Here is a 23,736-nt window from a genome sequence, read left to right as displayed (position 1 = left end):
AGGGTAGCTTGTGAAATATCAGGAAATATTTGAATTTTTGTTCCATCCAATTCAATGTTATGCATATTCCTGGATGCTCTTAGTATGCTTTCTTTTGTGATAAAGTCTTTCATGCATAGTATAATGTCACGTGAAGGTTTGTCTGGGGGTGGTTTAGGACGCAAGGCCCTATGGATTCTGTCACACACAAATGAGGATGGAGGTAGATCCGGAAGGAGATTGTGGAAGATTTTGGATACCGCTGGCATCAGTTCGGTGACCGATTCTGGAATACCACGAATCCTCAGGTTGTTCCTACGGTTTCGATTGTCTAAATCTTCCACTTGAGATTGTTTTCAGCTAACAGTTCAAAGTCCCTTCTAAGATCGTTGTGTGCAAGTGATAGCTCATCATGCTTGGTTTCAAGAACATCTGTTCGTCCTCCCAGGGTTGCTATTTCTTGTGTGAGTGTGTTTGTTGTTTTTTGGAGTTCACACTGTATTTTGTCAACAAGTTTTTCGTAGATCTTGGTTAAACTGGAGTCCAAATCTGCTTTTGTGATCTGAGAGGGGAGGTCACTGTTCTGTGTTGGAGAGGACTTGTGCGAAGGGCCACTGGCAGTTGTAGGGGACTGTACCAGCGACGAACTAGCACCTTTATACGCCATTTTATTCTGCTCCTTATTGCGCAGAGGGTATGTGATTAAAGAGTGCTGTTGCGCACGGCGATTGTACGCCTTCTTGCCCGACGGCATGCACTAGTATGAACTGCAGGGATGTTTATAAAAAATATAATTATTTAAGGTAATTGATCCTTGCAGTGTGTGTTAAATCCTCGCTGAATAGATGAAATTCTCAATTACAAATGGTGAACTGCATCGCGTCTCGCTTGCGCCCCCATTTAGTTATGATTATGACTTTAGTTCATCTTATCACCCCTATCCAAGGGCAATAGCTTGTTCCAAATTTGTTGTGGGGCTACATGTTGCCCGAAGAGGTGTACTCGGAGCTTTGTGGGGGTGAAGATCAAACACCCAGGACTTTTGAAGAATCAGGCTATGAGATGGTGGGACCACACCCCTGTGAGCGGGGTGATTTTGTAATAACCTGGGGTCTGGACCCGGTCCAGGAGGGATGAGGGAGCTACTGGTGGGCCCCAGGTGCAGCAGGATGGCCGTTCCTCACCTCTATTCCCGGAGTGTAGTCACGTGCAGGGTATTTCTGGCGGTATCCAGTTCTCACAAAATCCCGCCTCCCGGTCCACGGAGCCGCCACGGGTATGTACGGAAGGTGCTGCCGTCTGTTCCGCTGTGGGCGGTAGCCGAGTGTGGAGGATCTGCAGGTCCCACAGGCCCCAAGATGCCAGATGGAGCCAGCAGTGAGACTGGTAGTAGGGCTAACGGACGGCTGGGACTCTCCAGGTAGGCAGAGGTCCGTTCAGGGGATGCCCAGGAACCTGGATGGAGGACCCAGTGGGGGATCCAGCAAGCACCGGGGCAGGATGGCAATGGATTCTGTCCATGACAGCACAGCTCCCTCACGGCGCTTCTCAAGATGGCGGCCAGTCCCCAAGTAATGGAGCTGGCCGTGGGCCGGATAGAGGGGCGAGTGGATGGCCGGGATTCTCCAGACAGACAGGGGATTGTTCAGGGGGTGCCCAGGGACCTGGATGGAGGGTTTGGTGGCGGAATCCGATAACCCTGGAGCAGGATGGCCGTGGATTCTGATCAGGGTAACAAAGCTCCCTCACAGCGCGTCTAAGGATGGCGGACAGACCCCCAGCAATACATCGGTGTACAGTCTCTTTAAGGGGGTACCCAGTATGGGAAGGATAGGCGACTGCCCAGCTACTCACTGTGCCCAGAGGATGAGACAGGCCGAGTCCACAGGCCGCAAGATGGCGTCCGGCCGGAGGGTACCGGAGCTGGTTTTAGGGATCTCCAGACAACCATCCACCGCTGTACACATAGCCCCCGACCCTCGGAGTCACAGCAACTGATGTGCTGGGGCAAGATGTTCTTTTGATCCTCGCGATTCGGGATGGAAGAGCCGAGGCCTCCGGGGGAATCCGTAGGCCTCAAGATGGCGACGGGCGTCAGCGGTGCGGGCCAAGCCGCAGGCTCGAATCTGATTTAGGTCGCCCAACTTCACTAAGAGCCACCTAGGGCAGTAGCAGAGGGGGCCCAGGCACCGGCTCAGTTGAAATGCAGACTCTCCGAGGTGGATTATGGTAGGGATGGCACTGGATTATCTCTGCCTGTGAGGAGCTCAGCTCTAGCACGTCTTCCCTGGCTCACATCCAGACACGCCCCCCTTAGCAGGCCTTTTTTTTAAGCCTCTTTCACACTGGGGCGTTTAGAGGCGCTACAGCACTAAAAATAGCATCTGAAAAATGCCCTAAAGAAGCGGCTCCTTTCACTCCAGGGAGGGCTTTCACACTGGAGCGGTGCGCTGGCAGGGCGTCACAAAAAGTCCTGCCAGCAGCTTCTTTGGAGCGGTGAACATGCCCCAGGACTATGCCGTCATAAGAGGCGGGGTCACCCGGTGACATCACATGGTGACCACGCCCCATGCCTATATAAGTCGCCGCACACCTCGCAGATGGCATTACAGTGGGAGAGAGCGTTGTGTCAACAACAGAAGAAGAGAAGAGGGGAGAAGACGACCGGACCCCCGCTAGCAAAAGAGCTGGAAGAAGATAGCGGGGCTCCGGCAGAAGATACTGAAGAGGAACCGGACAGCGGCAGAAGACCGGACCCCCACTAGCAAAAGAGCTGGAAGAAGATAGCGGGGCTCCGGCAGAAGATACTGAAGAGGAACCGGACAGCGGCAGAAGACCGGACCCCCACTAGCAAAAGAGCTGGAAGAAGATAGCGGGGCTCCGGCAGAAGATACTGGAGAGGAACCGGACAGCGGCAGAAGACCGGACCCCCGCTAGCAAAAGAGCTGGAAGAAGATAGCGGGGGTCCGGCAGAAGATACTGAAGAGGAACCGGACAGCGGCAGAAGACCGGACCCCCACTAGCAAAAGAGCTGGAAGAAGATAGCGGGGCTCCGGCAGAAGATACTGGAGAGGAACCGGACAGCGGCAGAAGACCGGACCCCCGCTAGCAAAAGAGCTGGAAGAAGATAGCGGGGGTCCGGCAGAAGATACTGGAGAGGAACAGGACAGCGGCAGAAGATGGGGCCCCTGCTAGCAAAAGAGCTAGAAGAAGATAGCGGGGGGAGGCCGGCAGAAGATAGCGGACACCGGGAGAAGAGGCCGGACAGCGCGGAGAAGAACCGGACACCGGGAGACGATGCAGAGAAGAGGCCGGAGAGTGCGGAAGAAGACCCCCGAAGTCGGAAGAAGACCCCCGCAGCTGCCTAATAAATTACTTTAAAAACCTGTGTAGTGTGTTTTTTTGTTGACACACTTCTCCCCCAGGTGAATGGGTAGGGGTACCATGTACCCCATACTCATTCACGTAGGGTGGGGGGCCGGGATCTGGGGGCCCCCTTATCAAAGGGGGCTCCCGGATTCTGATAAGCCCCTCGCCCACAGACCCCGACAACCAATGGCCAGGGTTGTCGGGAAGAGGCCCTTGTCCTCATCAACATGGGGACAAGGTGCTTTGGGGTGCCCAGCGCGCCCCCCTAACCCAAAGTACCCATCCCCCATGTTGAGGGCATGCGGCAAGGTATGGTTCAGGGGGGGGGGGGCGCTCGCTCATCCCCACCCCCTTTCCTGCCCAGCCGGGCTGCGTGCTTGGATAAGGGTCTGGAATGGATTTTGGGGGACCCCCCACTCCGGCGTAGGGGGTGCCCCTTAGAATCCATACCAGACCGAAGGGCCTGGCATGCACCCGAGGGGGGAACCCATGCCAGTTTTTCTTGCGCTGCTTTAATAGGAAGATGTGTTTTTCCTATTGCAGCGAGCGCAAGATGTACCTCGCCAAGAACCAGCGCGATCCCATCGCGCTGGAAACATTCTTGCTTGTAGGTACTCCTGTGTGTGCACCGGTTCACAAGCTGAATTAAGGATCTATCCAGCGCACCAATTAAGGTCTGAACAAGCGCAGTGCATTCATCTTAGTAAATGACCCCCTTTGTCTTTGTGGATTGCTCTCCCGAGTCTCCACTCACGATCGTTGTCTTTGAATCGGACCCAGGACCTCACTGTCAGGTGTCCGCTTAGGTTTAGGAACATGAAGATAGCCCCAAACAAGATCATCTTCCCATGCCTCTCGGGTACTTTCAACGATCTCCATAATCCATTCAGGAACATAGGGATAATCTAGGCCCCACTCCTGAGCTACTTTCCTCTGAACCTCCCTCTGGAATCTTGAAAGTCTGGGCAAATCTTTAGCCTTTCCTCTGCCAGGCAAAACACATGCGTCAGAAGCTCGTGACCCATTGTTGGTATGTGGCTGCCCTGGTAGGAAGGACAGTAGCTGAAACATTGAAAGGGGGTATTGGGATTTTAGATGTGTGGAGTAATTTTTCTGACACTCCTGTAGAAGCTTCCACTGAACTTTCTAAGAAATATTCTTCCTCATCACTAGACTCAGTCTTTTCAGGGGATGACCATTCAAATAGATTGTCCATAGATCCATATTTTTCTAGGATCTGCGGTGATCCCCAATCTACAGCCCGGCCTCCGTCTACCCTGTCCGGCTCACCCGAGGGATCCCCCTCCTGCACACTAGGCTCCTTCCGGACGGGCATACCAAAGGGCTTATTGTCAGCCGACTCCTCAGGGGTTTCCTCCAAAGACTGTACACTAACTCCAGCAGTCCCTGGGTCCCCGGCCAGGCCACAGGCTCCCCCATTAGATCCTACCTGTTCTTGTGGTGGCTCTGATTCAGCCGAATCAGACGGGAGCTCCTCCACTGCTGCAGCAGGCGACATCCGACCCTCTCTGGCCTTCCGAATCACCTGCATCTGCGGCAAACAAAGTCCTGTTGCAAGACAGGCAGAGTAGTACCTGACTTCCTGTTGAACGGGTCCCAGCCGTATTAACTGAACACTGCAATGCCCACACCGAGCCCAGGCGGTGGCTCCAACCGTAGGCCTCCGACATCCGGGACACAACATGCAAAGTCTCTCCACTCCCTCTATCACTCATAGTGCCAGTCCTCCGGTGAGCTCCAATCGAACACCGGTATCGATCAGAACCCGGTACTGCAAGTCAGGTAACCGCTGCATGACGGATGTACTCTCAACACCTTCCGCCATCTTCCTCTGCCTGTTTCGGTCTGGTGCATGGCACACTGAATGCTGAAAACTTTTCCTCTATGGCGTGGCTCCATCCCCCACTTGTTGGTTCAGCGCACGAGGAACTGTAGCTGCACATTTCCAAAGTCCTCCCCAGCGACACCTGGTGGCAGGCACTATTATACTGCAGACTATCTTGGCAACAGTTACTGAAATGCAGACTCCGTTACTATAGGAGATGGCTAGCGGACAAACGTGAAACAGATATCCCGGACGACGCACCCACATGTAGCACTTACCCCTGAAGGAGCTGCTGTTTATAAATTATGTCCGTAAATCACGTTTTCCATCTAGCCCATCGCAGCCCATAAAAGTAGAAACAGTCCATATTGTATTTTTCTCTTGCTTTATTAACATAACATGAACTGGGATAGGAGAAGGGTTTTCTGATATGCTCTTTGGTTGCTTCATAATCTTTTCTTTGCCTCTCATGCAAAGACTCAGAACAATGCAGACTATGAGAAATCACTTTGAATGATTTCTTTAGTGGGGAAGAAGGAAGTAGATTTACTAGAGAATATATGGTAAAGAGTCACTCGGAATAACTTCTTCACCTGCAGAACTTTTTAAGAACAGTCTGTACCTCTACTTGTGCTGGGAGCTTTACTGCTGCCTTTTTACCACTACTTCCCGTCTGTATGGTACTTCCAAGTTGAGCTAAGGAAGAGATTACTCTGAATAATTCCTCCCGCCTGACTGATTGGAATCCTGGGGCATTGTTGAACCCAAAGTCACAGGCCATCACCGCCTGTCTCACTGACTTGCGTACCAACATCCCTCAGCCTCTGGTAGTACCCTTCACTCACTCGATTGATAGTCCATGTTCCACTCACGAACAATTGACTGCCCAGATGTAGTCCACTTAATTGCTATTTCTTCCATGAGCGTTTCTCTGTACTTTCTCTCCTGTAAACTTGCACGCTCAATTTCCTATAGAGGCATTCAGTGACACCAGGGACTAAATACTGTCCAGTGTCATCAACTCTTCTGCAGGACCCCTGAGCCCCCCACCCTCCCTGTAGGGGGGGGGCTCCGCTTGGCTCCCCACAGGGGAACCTCTCCCTGACGGCTCTCCCTTGCTGAACTCAGGAACTCTAGCTGTCACGTGACCCCAGCTTTTATGAGAGTCCCGCCTCCTGCCAAACAAATTAATGATTGGCCAGAACTCACCTATAAGCTGCCTGTCACTCAGATCCCAAGTCCAACCTCTCTTCCAAAACCATTTCATTTGAAAGCAAGAGGAGGCCTCTCTGGGTCCAAGCACAGGTGGCCACATCCTGCACTACACTGACACTCCCAGTTCCCAAATAAACAACCAGGCCTGATATAATAGTACAAGCCTGACTAAATTTTACCTGAAACTGTAAGCTAGAAAAAGGAGTCACCTAAATGAAATTAGGTGCCTGCTACACATAGTTACTAGATGGCGCTGAGGAGCATACTTTTTTCTTACCATAGTCACAAGATGGCGCTGGGGAGCATACTTATTTCTTATGATAGTCACTAGATGGCGCTGCGGAGCATACTTATTTCTTATGATAGTCACTAGATGGCGTTGAGGAGCATACTTACTTCTTGTCATAGTCACTAGATGGCGCTGGGGAGCATACTTATAATAGTCACTAGAAGGCACTGGACGTCATATGTCCTTCACATCACACTGTGCATGATTGCCCCTGGGGGCACGCAGCAGGGTAATCTGTGGTGACTAGGGATGAGCTTCGTGTTCGAGTCGAACCCATGTTCGACTCGACCATCGGCTGTTCGATCGTTCGCGGAATTGCGAACGTTATGGGCCGTTCGCGCTAAATTCGTGTGGCGCGTCACGGCCCATAATTCACTGCGGCATCGCAGTGCATTGCTGGCTGATGATTGGCCAAGCATGCACTATGACCCGCATGCTTGGCCAATCACAGCGCCGTCAGTAGAGAGAGCTGTAATTGGCCAAAGCCAGGGTGGCTTTGGCCAATTATGGCTCAGGGGATTTAGTACACACCCCACACTATATAAGGCCGCCTGCACGGCGGCCCTGTGTAGTGTGTGTTCCGGTGTGCTGAGAGATAGAGAGAGAGAGAGAGAGACAGTGTCATTTGATTTGAGTTAGATAGATTAGGCAGAACAGTCAGTCAGTTAGCTGCACTTACAGTGTATTGTGTATATATATGCATCCCAGGTGTTGCATATATATATATACACTGTATTCAGTTTAGCTAGATCCGTTCCTGTTATCTTCTATCTAGACTATTTACATTTAATGCAGTGCGTCCTGCTCACAGTGTTCAGCTAGATCCGTTCCTGCTATTTACATTTAGTGCAGTGCGTCCTGCTCACAGTGTTCAGCTAGATCCGTTCCTGTTATCTTCTAGACTATTTACATTTAGTGCAGTGCGTCCTGCTCACAGTGTTCAGCTAGAACCGTTCCTGCAATTTACATTTAGTGCAGTGCGTCCTGTTCACAGTGTTCAGCTAGATCCGTTCCTGCTATTTACATTTAGTGCAGTGCGTCCTGCTCACAGTGTTCAGCTAGATCCGTTCCTGCTATTTACATTTAGTGCAGTGCGTCCTGCTCACAGTGTTCAGCTAGATCCGTTCCTGCTATTTACATTTAGTGCAGTGCGTCCTGCTCACAGTGTTCAGCTAGATCCGTTCCTGTTATCTTCTAGACTATTTACATTTAGTGCAGTGCGTCCTGCTCACAGTGTTCAGCTAGATCCGTTCCTGCAATTTACATTTAGTGCAGTGCGTCCTGCTCACAGTGTTCAGCTAGATCCGTTCCTGCTATTTACATTTAGTGCAGTGCGTCCTGCTCACAGTGTTCAGCTAGATCCGTTCCTGCTATTTACATTTAGTGCAGTGCGTCCTGCTCACAGTGTTCAGCTAGATCCGTTCCTGCTATTTACATTTAGTGCAGTGCGTCCTGCTCACAGTGTTCAGCTAGATCCGTTCCTGCTATTTACATTTAGTGCAGTGCGTCCTGCGCACAGTGTTCAGCTAGAGCCGTTCCTGCTATTTACATTTAGTGCAGTGCGTCCTGCTCACAGTGTTCAGCTAGATCCGTTCCTGTTATCTTCTAGACTATTTACATTTAGTGCAGTGCGTCCTGCTCACAGTGTTCAGCTAGATCCGTTCCTGCTATTTACATTTAGTGCAGTGCGTCCTGCTCACAGTGTTCAGCTAGATCCGTTCCTGTTATCTTCTAGACTATTTACATTTAGTGCAGTGCGTCCTGCTCACAGTGTTCAGCTAGATCCGTTCCTGTTATCTTCTAGACTATTTACATTTAGTGCAGTGCGTCCTGCTCACAGTGTTCAGCTAGATCCGTTCCTGCTATTTACATTTAGTGCAGTGCGTCCTGCTCACAGTGTTCAGCTAGATCCGTTCCTGTTAAATTCCTACTGACCGGCAGGCTTGTCTGGTTACAGTATATAAAGCTACCTGAAGAAAATTACAGGTGTTCTATTTGATCCTATTAGTACCACGGTCAGGCAGCTAGACTATTTACATTTAGTACAGTGCGTCCTGCTCACAGTGTTCAGCTAGATCCGTTCCTGTTATCTTCCTACTGACAGGCAGGCTTGTCTGGTTACAGTATATAAAGCTACCTGAAGAAAATTACAGGTGTTCTATTTGATCCTATTAGTACCACGGTCAGGCAGCTAGACTATTTACATTTAGTACAGTGCGTCCTGCTCACAGTGTACAGCTAGATCCGTTCCTGTTATCTTCCTACTGACAGGCAGGCTTGTCTGGTTACAGTATATAAAGCTACCTGAAGAAAATTACAGGTGTTCTATTTGATCCTATTAGTACCACGGTCAGGCAGCTAGACTATTTACATTTAGTACAGTGCGTCCTGCTCACAGTGTTCAGCTAGATCCGTTCCTGTTATCTTCCTACTGACAGGCAGGCTTGTCTGGTTACAGTATATAAAGCTACTTGAAGAAAATTACAGGTGTTCTATCCCAGCTTAGTGCAGCTACAGGCCATTAGTATGTCTGGAAGGCCAAGAAGGAGAGGCAGACAGTCACAAGCCAATAAGAGAGGGCAAGCAGGCTCTGTGTCTAGTGCTGGTCGTGGAGACGGTGCATCCTCATCAGCACGTGGCCATGGGACACGCTTGGCCTTTTTTTCGGCAGCTGGCCATGTTGAGCCGCAACATGCGGAAGACTTGGTCGAGTGGATGACCAAGCCGTCCTCATCCTCCTCATCCTCTCTCACCCATGCCCAGGGTGCTTTGTCTGGCAAAGCAGCGGCCTCTTCCCTCAGCTCAATGTCATCAGTGACTCCTTCCCTAGCTCCACCATGTCCTCATGAGGATTCCCTCGAACTGTTTGACCACAGTGTTGGGTACATGCTCCAGGAGGATGCCCAGCGTTTGGAAGGCTCTGATGACGATACTGAGCTCGATGAAGGCAGTAACATGAGCGCGGACAGAGGGGGTGCCCAAGAAGGACAGCAATCTGGCAGTCATGCTCCCCCTGCTGCAGCATACTGCCAGGTTTGCTCCAGTGATGAGGAGGGAGGGGATGATGAGGTCACTGACTCAACGTGGGTGCCTGATAGGAGTGAGGAGGAGGAGGAGGAGGAGGAGGAGGAGGCGGCAGCACATCACCAACGAGGCAGGATGCCCTCCAGGGGCCAGCCTAAGGGCAGCACATTGACTGCATCACACCCCAAAGCTCCACATGTGCAGGGCGCTGCAGTCTCTGCGCGTTATTCAAAAAGTTCTTTGGTGTGGGCCTTTTTTGAGACGAGTGCATCAGATCGCACCGCTGCTATTTGCAACATATGTCTCAAGCGTATCTCGCGTGGCCAAAATATCTCCCGCTTGGGTACCACATGCTTGACCAGACATATGTTGACCTGCCATGCAGTTCGTTGGCAAGCGTATCTAAAAGACCCACACCAAAGAACAAAGAGGATCTCTCCTTGCTCCTCATCAGCTGAGATTTCCAACCCCACTAGACCTTCAGTCCTCTCTGAGACCTGCAGTGAGAGGAATGAAGGTGTAGAATTAGGTGTGTCACAGCCAAGTACTTGTGGGCAATCTGCTTTTGGTACACCGACGTCAGATTGTACCAGGCAAATTTCCCTGCCCCAGCTGCTGCACCGCCGAAAGAAGTTTGCTCCCAGCCATCCACATGCCCAGCGGTTGAATGCTAGCTTGGCAAAATTGCTAGCACTTCAACTGCTGCCTTTTCAGTTGGTAGACTCTGCCCCCTTCCGTGAGTTTGTGGAATGTGCGGTTCCTCAGTGGCAGGTACCCAAACGCCACTTTTTCTCACGGAAGGCGATTCCGGCTCTCTACCGGCATGTGGAAGGCAATGTCCATGCCTCGCTGGACAGGGCGGTCAGCGGTAAGGTGCATATTACCGCTGACTCATGGTCCAGCAGGCATGGACAGGGACGTTACCTAAGTTTCACGGCGCATTGGGTGACTCTGCTGGCAGCTGGGAAGGATGCAGGACAAGGTGCAGTAGTGTTGGAGGTTGTTCCGCCACCACGCCTCCAAAATGCTGATTGTGACACACCTCTCTCCTCCACCCCCTCCTCTTCTTCTTCCTCCATGGCCTCTTCCTCGGAACCAGCGGTGCTCCGTAGGCGTTCAAGGGGCTACGCAAGTACGCAGCCCAAAAGATGCCATGCGGTGCTTGAGCTGGTGTGCTTGGGAGACAGGAGCCACACTGGGGCAGAGGTTCTGTCAGCTCTGCAGGGGCAGGTTCAGAGGTGGTTGACGCCACGCCAACTTAAGGCAGGAATGGTGGTTTGCGACAATGGCACCAACCTCCTCTCTGCCCTCCGACAGGGACAAATGACCCATGTGCCCTGTTTGGCTCACGTCCTTAACTTGGTGGTGCAGCGGTTCTTGGGCAGGTACCCGGGCTTACAGGATGTCCTGAGGCAGGCCAGGAAAGTCTGTGTGCATTTCCGCCGGTCATATAATGCCAGTGCTCGGCTGACGGACCTCCAAAAGGAGTTTAACCTGCCCAAGAACCGCCTAATCTGTGACATGCCCACCAGGTGGAACTCAACGTTGGCCATGCTGCAGCGGCTGCACACGCAGCAGAGGGCCATCAATGAGTACCTGTGCGACTATGGCACCAGGACAGGGTCAGGGGAGCTTGGTTTTTTTTCCCCACGCCAGTGGGCCATGATCAGGGATGCAAGCACTGTCCTGTCACCATTCGAGGAGGCCACGAGGATGGTGAGCAGTGACAGTGCATGCATCAGTGACACTGTCCCCCTTGTCCACCTGTTGGAGCACACGCTGCGTGGAATAATGGACAGGGCACTTGAGGCAGAACAGAGGCAGGAAGAGGAGGACTTCCTTAGCTCTCAAGGCCCCCTTTATCCAGACAGTGTTCCTGCGTGCCCGCCGATCACACAGGAAGAGGACGAGGAGGAAGAGGAGGAGGAGGAAGATTGTGTCAGTATGGAGGTGGAGCCTGGCACTCAGCATCAGCAGCAGTCTTTAAGGGATCAGTCCCAAGAAACACATGGACTTGTACGTGGCTGGGAGGAGGTGGCTGCGGACCATGTCGTTCTTAGTGACCCAGAGGACTCCGGACCGAATGCCTCAGCAAACCTACGCTGCATGGCCTCCCTGATCCTGCAAAGCCTGCGTAAGGATCCTCGTATTTGTGGTATCAAGGAGAAGGACCAATACTGGCTGGCAACCCTCCTTGATCCACGTTACAAGGGTAAGGTTGCGGACCATATCTTGCCATCGCAGAGGGAGCAGAGGATGAAACATCTTCGGGAGGCCTTGCAGAAAGGTCTGTGCAACGCGTTCCCAGAGACTGGGAGGTTACAAACTCCTGTTTCTGGACAACGTGTTGCTGAGGCTTCGGTCAGTCAAAGAAGGAGCGGTGGAGAAGGTGGCCGTCTGACCGATGCGTTCAGACAATTTTTTGGTCCGCAGCCCCAAGGTATGATCGGTTCCAGCAACCATCGCCAGCGTCTGTTTTACATGGTGCAGGAATACCTAGGGGCAAGATCAGACTTGGACACCTTTCCCACCGAAAATCCTCTGGGTTACTGGGTCTTGAGGATGGATCACTGGCCAGAGCTTGCACAGTATGCAATTGAGCTACTGGCCTGTCCTGCATCCAGCGTTCTTTCGGAACGCACATTCAGTGCTCCTGGAGGCGTGGTAACCGATCACAGGGTGCGTCTGTCCACCGACTCGGTCGATCGGCTGACCTTCATAAAAATGAATGAGTCTTGGATCACCACCAGCTACCAAGCACCTGATGCTGATGTAACCGAATAATTTTTTTTGAAATCTCAGATCCCTTCAAAGACTGCCTATGCTGATGCTGAGTGACTATCCCTGAGTAATTATCCTCTTCCTCCTCAATCATCACGCTGATAGCTTGTAAGAACATTTTTGGTTCTGGGCGCCACCACCAGTGCCTAAGGCACAATTTTTCAGCCCCTGTTTAACAGGGGCGTGTAATTACAATTTTTGATGCAATACTTTGCAGCAGGGCTCATTCCTGCGTTCCAACTAGAGTGTCTGTGAGGGGTTGCAGTGTTGTGGCACCAGCACCAGTGCCTAAGGCCCAATTTTTCTGCCCCTGTCTAACAGGGGCGTGTAATTACAATTTTTGAAGCAATAATTTGCAGCAGGGCTCGTTCCTGCGTTCCAACTAGAGTGTCTGTGAGGGGTTGCAGTGTTGTGGCACCAGCACCAGTGCCTAAGGCCTAATTTTTCAGCTCCTGTTCAACAGGGGCATGTAATTACAATTCTTGATCTAATATTTCACAGCAGGGCCCTGTGAGGGCTTACAGCAACACCTAAGGCCCAAATTTCTGCTGAGTATATAGGGCAGGACCCTACTTTCAAACATCTAACTTACAAACGACTCCTACTTGCAAACGGAAGGAGACAACAGGAAGTGAGATGAAATCTACCCCTAGGAAGGGAAATTCTCTCCTGTAAGAGTTAATATGGGAAAACAATTTCTCCTTTCCACTGATGCTTTCCAATCCTTGTTCCACAAAAAAACCCAAATTTTCAAAAAACATTTTTCATTGGGACAAAAAAGTGAGGTGAAATCTTCTGAAGAGGAGGAAAGACAGCAAAACAAATGTCACAGGGGTGATAACCCTTCCCTATGTTTTCCAAAAAGCTTAGAAAAGATTTTTTGGCTGGAGCTAAACACGTTAAAAATGTTCAAAATTACAAACAGATTCTACTTAACAACAAACCTACAGTCCCTGTCTTGTTTGCACCGCCTGTATACTGCTGTTCAGAGTATATAGGGCCTGGTGGCCCCACACCTTTCCTTATTTTAATTTGGGTGCGGGGTTCCCCTTAATATCCATACAAGACCCAAAGGGCCTGGTAATGGACTGGGGGGTACCCATGCCGTTTGTCTCACTGATTTTCATCCATATTGCCATGACCCGACATGACATTAAACCCGCAAGCAGTTTTAAATGAGATTTTTTCCTTTAAAAATGACATTTGGTGCAGGGACTGTTCTAAACATGGGAAACACGCGTCACTTTACAGGCATACTATAGACACCCCCCAGGTACGATATTTAAAGGAATATTTCACTTTTTTTTTTTTACTTTAAGCATCATTAAAATCACTGCTCCCGAAAAAACGGCCGTTTTTAAAAGTTTTTTTTGCATTGATACATGTCCCCTGGGGTAGGACCCGGGTCCCCAAACCCTTTTTAGGACAATACCATGCAAATTAGCCTTTAAAATGAGCACTTTTGATTTTGAACGTTCGAGTCCCATAGACGTCAATGGGGTTCTAACGTTCGTGCGAACTTTCGGTCCGTTCGCGGGTTCTGGTGCGAACCGAACCGGGGGGTGTTCGGCTCATCCCTAGTGGTGACATATCGCAACACCGATCAGGGTAGTGAGGCAATGATATAGGCTCTTTACCATGTGATCAGCTGTGTCCAGTCACAGCGGATCACATGTAAAACAAATGCCGGTTATCACTGTCTGAGGAAAGGAAAAATGATAATTGTCTTTCCAGTTACAGGAGACATTTATTTACACTGATAATCAGGGCACTGATCATCAGTGCAGCCCCATCAGTGCCGCCTTATCAGTGTCATCTCATCAGTGCCCATCAGCGCAGCATATCAGTGTTCATCAGTGCAGCATATCAGTGTCCATCGGTGCAGCATATCAGTGTTCATCGGTGCAACATATCAGTGCCCATCAGTGCAACGTATCAGTGTTCATCAGTACAACATATCAGTGCCTATCAGTGCAACATATCAGTGCCCATCAGTGCAACATATCAGTGTTATCAGTGCAGCATATCAGTGTTCATCAGCGCAGCATATCAGTGTTCATCAGTGCAACATATCAGTGCCCATCAGTGCAACATATCAGTGTTCATCAGTACAACATATCAGTGCCCATCAGTGCAACATATCAGTGCCCATCAGTGCAACATATCAGTGTACATCAGTGCAGCATATCAGTGTTATCAGTGCAGCATATCAGTGTATATCAGTACAACATATCAGTGCCCATCAGTGCAACATATCAGTGTTCATCAGTGCAGCATATCAGTGTCCATCAGTACAATATATCAGTGCCCATCAGTGCAACATATCAGTGTTCATCAGTGCAGCATATCAGTGTCCATCAGTACAACATATCAGTGCCCATCAGTGCAACATATCAGTGTTCATCAGTGCAGCATATCAGTGTTCATCAGTACAACATATCAGTGTCCATTAGTGCAACATATCAGTGTCCATCAGTGCAACATACCAGTGTTATAGTGCAGCATATCAGTGTTCATCAGTGCAGCATATCAGTGCCCATCAGTGCAACATATAAATGTTCATCGGTGCAGCATATCAGTGTTATCAGTGCAGCATATCAGTGTTCATCAGTGCAGCATATCAGTGTTTATCAGTACAACATATCAGTGTACATCAGTGCAGCATATCAGTGCCCATCAGTGCAACATATCAGTGTTCATCAGTGCAGCATATCAGTGCCCATCAGTGCAACATATCAGTGCCCATCAGTGCAACATATCAGTGTTCATCAGTGCAGCATATCAGTGTTCATCAGTGCAGCATATCAGTGCCCATCAGTGCAACATATCAGTGTTCATTGGTGCAGCATATCAGTGTTATCAGTGCAGCATATCAGTGTTCATCAGTGCAGCATATCAGTGTTCATCAGTACAACATATCAGTGCCCATCAGTGCAACATATCAGTACCCATCAGTGCAACATATCAGTGTTCATCAGTGCAGCATATCAGTGTTCATAAGTACAACATATCAGTGTCCATCAATGCAACATATCAGTGCAACATATCAGTGTTATCAGTGCAGCATATCAGTGTTAATCAGTGCAGCATATCAGTGCCCATCAGTGCAACATATCAATGTTCATCAGTACAACATATCAGTGCCCATCAGTGCAACATATCAGTGTACACCAGTGCAGCATATCAGTGCACATCAGTGCAAAATATCAGTGTTCATCAGTGCAGCATATCACTGTCCATCAGTGTAGCATATCCGTGTTATCAGCGCAGCATATCAGTGTATATCAGTACAACATATCAGTGCCCATTAGTGCAACATATCAGTGTTCATCGGTGCAGCATATCAGTGTTATCAGTGCAGCATATCAGTGTTCATCAGTACAACATATCAGTGCCCATCAGTGCAACATATCAGTGTCCATCAGTGCAACATATCAGTGTTATCAGTGCAGCATATCAGTGTTCATCAGTGCAGCATATCAGTGCCCATTGGTGCAGCATATCAGTGTTATCAGTGCAGCATATCAGTGTTCATCAGTGCAGCATATCAGTGTCCATCAGTACAACATATCAGTGTACATCAGTGCAGCATATCAGTGCCCATCAGTGCAACATATCAGTGTTCATCAGTGCAGCATATCAGTGCCCATCAGTGCAACATATCAGTGCCTATCAGTGCAACATATCAGTGTCCATCAGTACAACATATCAGTGCCCATCAGTGCAACATATCAGTGTTCATCAGTGCAGCATATCAGTTCCCATCAGTGCAACATATCAGTGTTATAAGTGCAGCATATCAGTGTCCATCAGTGCAGCATATCAGTGCCTATCAGTGCAACATATCAATGTTCATCAGTACAACATATCAGTGCCCATCAGTGCAACATATCAGTGTACACCAGTGCAGCATATCAGTGCACATCAGTGCAAACTATCAGTGTTCATCAGTGCAGCATATCAGTGTCCATCAGTGCAACATATCAATGTCCATCAGTGCAACATATCAGTGTTCATCGGTGCAGCATATCAGTGTTCATCAGTACAACATATCAGTGTCCATCAGAGCAACATATCAGTGTACATCAGTGCAGCATATCAGTGTTCATCAGTGCAGCATATCCGTGTTATCAGCGCAGCATATCAGTGTATATCAGTACAACATATCAGTGCCCATCAGTGCAACATATCAGTGTTCATCAGTGCAGCATATCAGTGTTCATCAGTACAACATATCAGTGCCCATCAGTGCAACATATCAGTGTTCATCGGTGCAGCATATCAGTGTTATCAGTGTAGCATATCAGTGTTCATCAGTGCAGCATATCAGTGTTCATCAGTACAACATATCAGTGCCCATCAGTGCAACATATCAGTGTTCATCAGTGCAGCATATCAGTGTCCATCAGTGCAACATATCAGTGTCCATCAGTACAACATATCAGTGCCCATCAGTGCAACATATCAGTGTACATTAGTGCAGCATATCAGTGCACATCAGTGCAACATATCAGTGTTCATCAGTGCAGCATATCAGTGTCCATCAATGCAACATATCAGTGTCCATCAGTACAACATATCAGTGCCCATCAGTGCAACATATCAGTGTACATTAGTGCAGCATATCAGTGCACATCAGTGCAACATATCAGTGTTCATCAGTGCAGCATATCAGTGTCCATCAGTGCAACATATCAGTGTCCATCAGTGCAACATATCAGTGTCCATCAGTGCAACATATCAGTGTTCATTGGTGTTGCATATCAGTGTTATCAGTGCAGCATATCAGTGTTCATCAGTACAACATATCAGTGCCCATCAGTGGAATATATCAGTGTACATCAGTGCAGCATATCAGTGCCCATCAGTACAACATATCAGTGCCCATCAGCGCAACATATCAGTGTTCATCAGTGCAGCATATCAGTGTCCATCAGTACAACATATCAGTGTCCATCAGTGCAACATACCAGTGTCCATCAGTGCAACATATCAGTGCAACATATCAGTGCCCATCAGCGCAACATATCAGTGTTATCAGTGCAGCATATCAGTGTTCATCAGTGCAACATATCAATGTTCATCAGTACAACATATCAGTGCCCATCAGTGCAACATATCCGTGTTATCAGCGCAGCATATCAGTGTATATCAGTACAACATATCAGTGCCCATTAGTGCAACATATCAGTGTTCATCGGTGCAGCATATCAGTGTTATCAGTGCAGCATATCAGTGTTCATCAGTACAACATATCAGTGCCCATCAGTGCAACATATCAGTGTCCATCAGTGCAACATATCAGTGTTATCAGTGCAGCATATCAGTGTTCATCAGTGCAGCATATCAGTGCCCATCGGTGCAGCATATCAGTGTTATCAGTGCAGCATATCAGTGTTCATCAGTGCAGCATATCAGTGTCCATCAGTACAACATATCAGTGTACATCAGTGCAGCATATCAGTGCCCATCAGTGCAACATATCAGTGTTCATCAGTGCAGCATATCAGTTCCCATCAGTGCAACATATCAGTGCCCATCAGTGCAACATATCAATGTTCATCAGTACAACATATCAGTGCCCATCAGTGCAACATATCAGTGTACACCAGTGCAGCATATCAGTGCACATCAGTGCAAACTATCAGTGTTCATCAGTGCAGCATATCAGTGTTCATCAGTACAACATATCAGTGTCCATCAGAGCAACATATCAGTGTACATCAGTGCAGCATATCCATGTTATCAGCGCAGCATATCAGTGTATATCAGTACAACATATCAGTGCCCATCAGTGCAACATATCAGTGTTCATCAGTGCAGCATATCGGTGTTCATCAGTACAACATATCAGTGCCCATCAGTGCAACATATCAGTGTTCATCGGTGCAGCATATCAGTGTTATCAGTGTAGCATATCAGTGTTCATCAGTGCAGCATATCAGTGTTCATCAGTACAACATATCAGTGCCCATCAGTGCAACATATCAGTGTACATTAGTGCAGCATATCAGTGCACATCAGTGCAACATATCAGTGTTCATCAGTGCAGCATATCAGTGTCCATCAGTGCAACATATCAGTGTCCATCAGTACAACATATCAGTGCCCATCAGTGCAACATATCAGTGTACATTAGTGCAGCATATCAGTGCACATCAGTGCAACATATCAGTGTTCATCAGTGCAGCATATCAGTGTCCATCAGTGCAACATATCAGTGTCCATCAGTGCAACATATCAGTGTCCATCAGTGCAACATATCAGTGTTCATTGGTGTTGCATATCAGTGTTATCAGTGCAGCATATCAGTGTTCATCAGTACAACATATCAGTGCCCATCAGTGGAATATATCAGTGTACATCAGTGCAGCATATCAGTGCACATCAGCGCAACATATCAGTGTTCATCAGTGCAGCATATCAGTGTCCATCAGTACAACATATCAGTGTCCATCAGTGCAACATATCAGTGCAACATATCAGTGCCCATCAGCGCAACATATCAGTGTTATCAGTGCAGCATATCAGTGTTCATCAGTGCAACATATCAATGTTCATCAGTACAACATATCAGTGCCCATCAGTGCAACATATCAGTGTACATCAGTGCAGCATATCAGTGCACATCAGTGCAACATATCAGTGTTCATCAGTGCAGCATATCAGTGTCCATCAGTACAACATATCAGTGTCCATCAGTGCAACATATCAGTGTTCATCGGTGCAGCATATTAGTGTTATCAGTGCAGCATATCAGTGTTAATCAGTGCAACATATCAGTGCCCATCAGTGCAACATATCAGTGTTCATCAGTGCAACATATCAGTGCAACATATCAGTGCCCATCAGTGCTACATATCAGTGCCCATCAGTGCAGCATATCAGTGTCCATCAGTGCAACATATCAGTGCAACATATCAGTGCCCATCAATGCAGCATATCAGAGCCCATCAGTGCAACATATCAGTGTTAATCAGTGCAGCATATCAGTGTCCATCAGTACAACATATCAGTGTACATCAGTGCAACATATCAGTGTACATCAGTGCAGCATATCAGTGTTATCCGTGCAGCATATCAGTGTTCATCAGTACAACATATCAGTGCCCATCAGTGCAACATATCAGTGTTCATCAGTGCAGCATATCAGTGTTATCAGCGCAGCATATCAGTGTATATCAGTACAACATATCAGTGCCCATCAGTGCAACATATCAGTGTTCATCAGTACGGCATATCAGTGTTCATCAGTACAACATATCAGTGTCCATTAGTGCAACATATCAGTGTTCATCAGTGCAGCATATCAGTGTCCATCAGTGCAGCATATCAGTGTCCATCAGTACAACATTTCAGTGTTCATCAGTGCAGCATATCAGTGTCCATCAGTACAACATATCAGTGCCCATCAGTGCAACATATCAGTGTTATCAGTGCAGCATATCAGTGTCCATCAGTACATCATATCAGTGCCCATCAGTGCAACATATCAGTGCCCATCAGTGCAACATATGAGTGTTAATCAGTGCAGCATATCAGTGCCCATCAGTACAACATATCAGTGCCCATCAGTGCAACATATCAGTGTCCATCAGTGCAGCATATCAGTGTTCAGCAGTGCAGCATATCAGTGCCCATCAGTACAACATATCAGTGTCCATCAGTGCAGCATATCAGTGTCCATCAGTACAACATATCAGTGTCCATCAGTGCAGAATATCAGTGTCCATCAGTACAACATATCAGTGTCCATCAGTGCAACATATCAGTGTTCATCAGTGCAGCATATCAGTGTCCATCAGTGCAACATATCAGTGTTCATCAGTGCAACATATCAGTGTTCTTCAGTGCAGCATATCAGTGTTCATCAGTACAACATATCAGTGTTCATCAGTGCAGCATATCAGTTTCCATCAGTACAACATATCAGTGCCCATCAGTGCAACATATCACTGCCCATCAGTGCAACATATCAGTGTTCATCAGTGCAGCATATCAGTGTTCATCAGTACATCATATCAGTGTCCATTAGTGCAACATATCAGTGCAACATATCAGTGCCCATCAGTGCAACATATCAGTGTTATCAGTGCAGCATATCAGTGTTAATCAGTGCAGCACATCAGTGCCAATCAGTACAACATATCAGTGCCCATCAGTGCAATATATCAGTGTACATCAGTGCAGCATATCAGTGTTCATAAGTACAACATATCAGTGCCCATCAGTGCAACATATCAGTGCCCATCACTCCTGCCTTATCAGTGCCCATCAGTGCAGTCTCATCATCGTTCATCATTGAAGAAGAAAAATTACTTATTTGTATGACAAACAAAGAAAAAAAAAAAAATATATATATCAATGTGTATGTGTCACCGGCGCAAACAATTATTTTGTGTACTAAACAATTATATTCCTCTTTAAAATTTGAGTTGCTGCATTCAAAAAAGAAAACCATTCAGTGAACGAGATATCATTTTGATGTGTGTGTGTGTTTGAGTGCGCTTTTTACTATTACCAGACCCCCCCAAGAATATGTCAAAATTTTTTAATCAAAAAGGTTTTTTCAGATGTGGTAAATGCAAGGCTTGCAGACTCACAAATAGAAACGATAGAAAAATAACAGGCTTTGAGTCTAATTCGAATAAACAGAAATACACAATTGACAAGTTAATTACGCGCTGTAGCACACACGTCACCTATGTATTAGAGTGTAGCAGTGGGCTACAGTACGTAGGCAGAACCACCAGCACTATCGGTAATAATAGGCAAACACGTCAGAAATATCAGAAAAGGGTTCGGACACCATAGTGTGTCCAAACATTTCAGAGATATACATGGAAGGAACCCCCAACACTTGAAGTTTTATGGAATAGACAGAATAGAGAAAAATTGGAGGAACACGAACATACTAAGAGAGGTGTCAAAGAATGAGACTTATTGGATATTCAAATTGGATAAAATGAGGCCACTGGGGTTGAATGTGGAACTTGACGTCAATTGCTATTTAGAGGACTATTGAACATTTTTTTTTTGTGAATAATCCTGATTTTTATTTTAATTTTTATTTTTATCTTCATTTTTATTATTTTTATTTTTATTTTTATTTATTTTCATTTCTATTTGTATTTTTATTCATTTTCATTTGTATTTTTATTTTTATTTTCACTTTTTCCTGTTATATAATATTTTTTTTTGTTAATTTTTAGTTTGTTTTTTAGTTTTTATATTTTCTTATTTATTTTTCACATTTTAGATTTTATTTATTTTTATTATTTTTGATTTTTAATTTTTGTTTTATTTTTATCTTCATTTTTATTATTTTTATTTTTATTTATTTATTTATTGATTTATTTATTTATTTTTGTTAATTTTTGGTTTGTTTTTTAGTTTTTATATTTTCTTATTTATTTTTCATATTTTATTTATTTTTATTATTTGTGATTTTTTATTTGTATTATTTTTTATTTTATTTTATTTTCTATTGTTTATTTTTCATTTATTTTTCATTATTTTATTTTTTTAATTTTAATTTTTTATTTTTACTTTTATTTTTGTATTTATTTTTTATTTCGGTATTTTTTATTATATATATTTCTTTATTTTTATTTATCCTTATTTTATTTTCATTTTTATTTTATTTTTGTAAAGAAAAAAATTCTTTATTTTATTTTATTCTAAGGATTTTATAATACATATTGCTTGAGGTTTTGCTGTCTCATTTTTTTTTAGTATGAATTAAAGTAGGTCTATCTTAATGTTTTGTGAAATAAATTTTGAATTTTATTGAATCATTTAGAAAATTGAAAAAAATTGTAAAAGCCTCTTCAGCAGCTCTAGGCTGGTAATCCTCGGTGAGGGAAAAGAACACAGTTGCAGTCATACTTTAACATAACTACAATATAATTGAAAAGAGAAAACCCCCCTTTGAGTGGGTAAATAACCAGAGTAATGATGGCGGCATATTTACTTCCAGGGGATGTAAGGAAAACATATAGAGCAAGAGATGGGCATAGGCCCTTAGCTAAGATTGCGAATACACAACTTCCGGCGAAACAGAATATAAATAGGGTGACGCACCAATCACAAAGCAGCTTCCTGATGACACATAGTATGATGCGAAAGGCGTAGAGGCTGCTGGGAGATTTTTGTCCACGTGATTGCGGTACGTCCAGAACGGACGAGAGCGAGGGGTGAAGCGCAAGCCGAGTGCGGAGGAAGTTCACATCGCACATCGGTAACCACGCTACTAGAGACACCCATCCTGAACTGCTGGAACAGCTTAGTGCCGGCTCGAGGGCACTTTTAAATGTGAGTTTACATTTTTCTATTGTGGCAAAAATAAACAAGCTTTTTTAAATATATTGCGCAATGATCGTTGTCCATATATTTTCTATGAGCGAAACTAAGGCCCATGAATAGCAATTGGGGGACAGCATATACATCATTCAGGTGGAGTGGTTATCCCTATTATTGAACCGAAGGCGCATTGTCCAATAAGCATCTGGTGAGTGGCCAATCCATTTGGTGGTAGTTTGTCACGGATATGGTGATTAGGTCACGATGAATCACGGATGACAAATAGTGTGAGCTTGAAGGAAGGCTGCACAGTAATTTTAGAAGTTACTGCACATTGCACTTTGCACATGGACTTTTTGGACACTATATACATTTTTAATTTACAGTGATAATCCTTATATTTATATTTACACACATATGAATGTGGGGTTTTTTTGCTTGTTGGAATGTTGTGAAATTTGTGGCACGTGGTCCTAAACACTGATATATATGGGAATAATATTTTTAGGTATATGTTATATGTTTAGAAGTGTTTTGGGATACGCAATGGTAAACAGAGTGGTGTATTGCAAATAGAGTAGCGCACTCAAACACATATATGTATATATGTATATATATATATATATATATATATATATATATATATATATATATATATATATATGTATGTATGTATATATATGTATATATGTATATATATATATATATATATATATATATATATGTATATATGTATATATATATATATATATATATATATATATATATATATATATATATATATATATATATATATATGTGTGTATATATATATATATATATATATATATATATATGTGTATATATATATATATATATATATATATATATATATATATATATATATATATATATATATATATGTGTATATATATATATATATATATATATA

The 23,736-nt window shown here is 45.8% G+C and overlaps 1 protein-coding gene across 1 annotated transcript in view; it reads left to right on the top strand.

Annotated features, from left to right (window-relative positions):
• LOC141133437 (complement C3-like) overlaps nucleotides 1-23,736 on the top strand; it is a 363,837-nt gene that overhangs the window by 95,559 nt on the left and 244,542 nt on the right. The gene's annotated exons all lie outside the window — the stretch shown is intronic.

Source organism: Aquarana catesbeiana, linkage group LG03, assembly GCF_042186555.1.
Source record: "Aquarana catesbeiana isolate 2022-GZ linkage group LG03, ASM4218655v1, whole genome shotgun sequence".
In the NCBI taxonomy this organism is placed as follows: Eukaryota; Metazoa; Chordata; class Amphibia; order Anura; family Ranidae; genus Aquarana; species Aquarana catesbeiana.
This window is presented reverse-complemented; position numbering and strand designations above follow the sequence as displayed.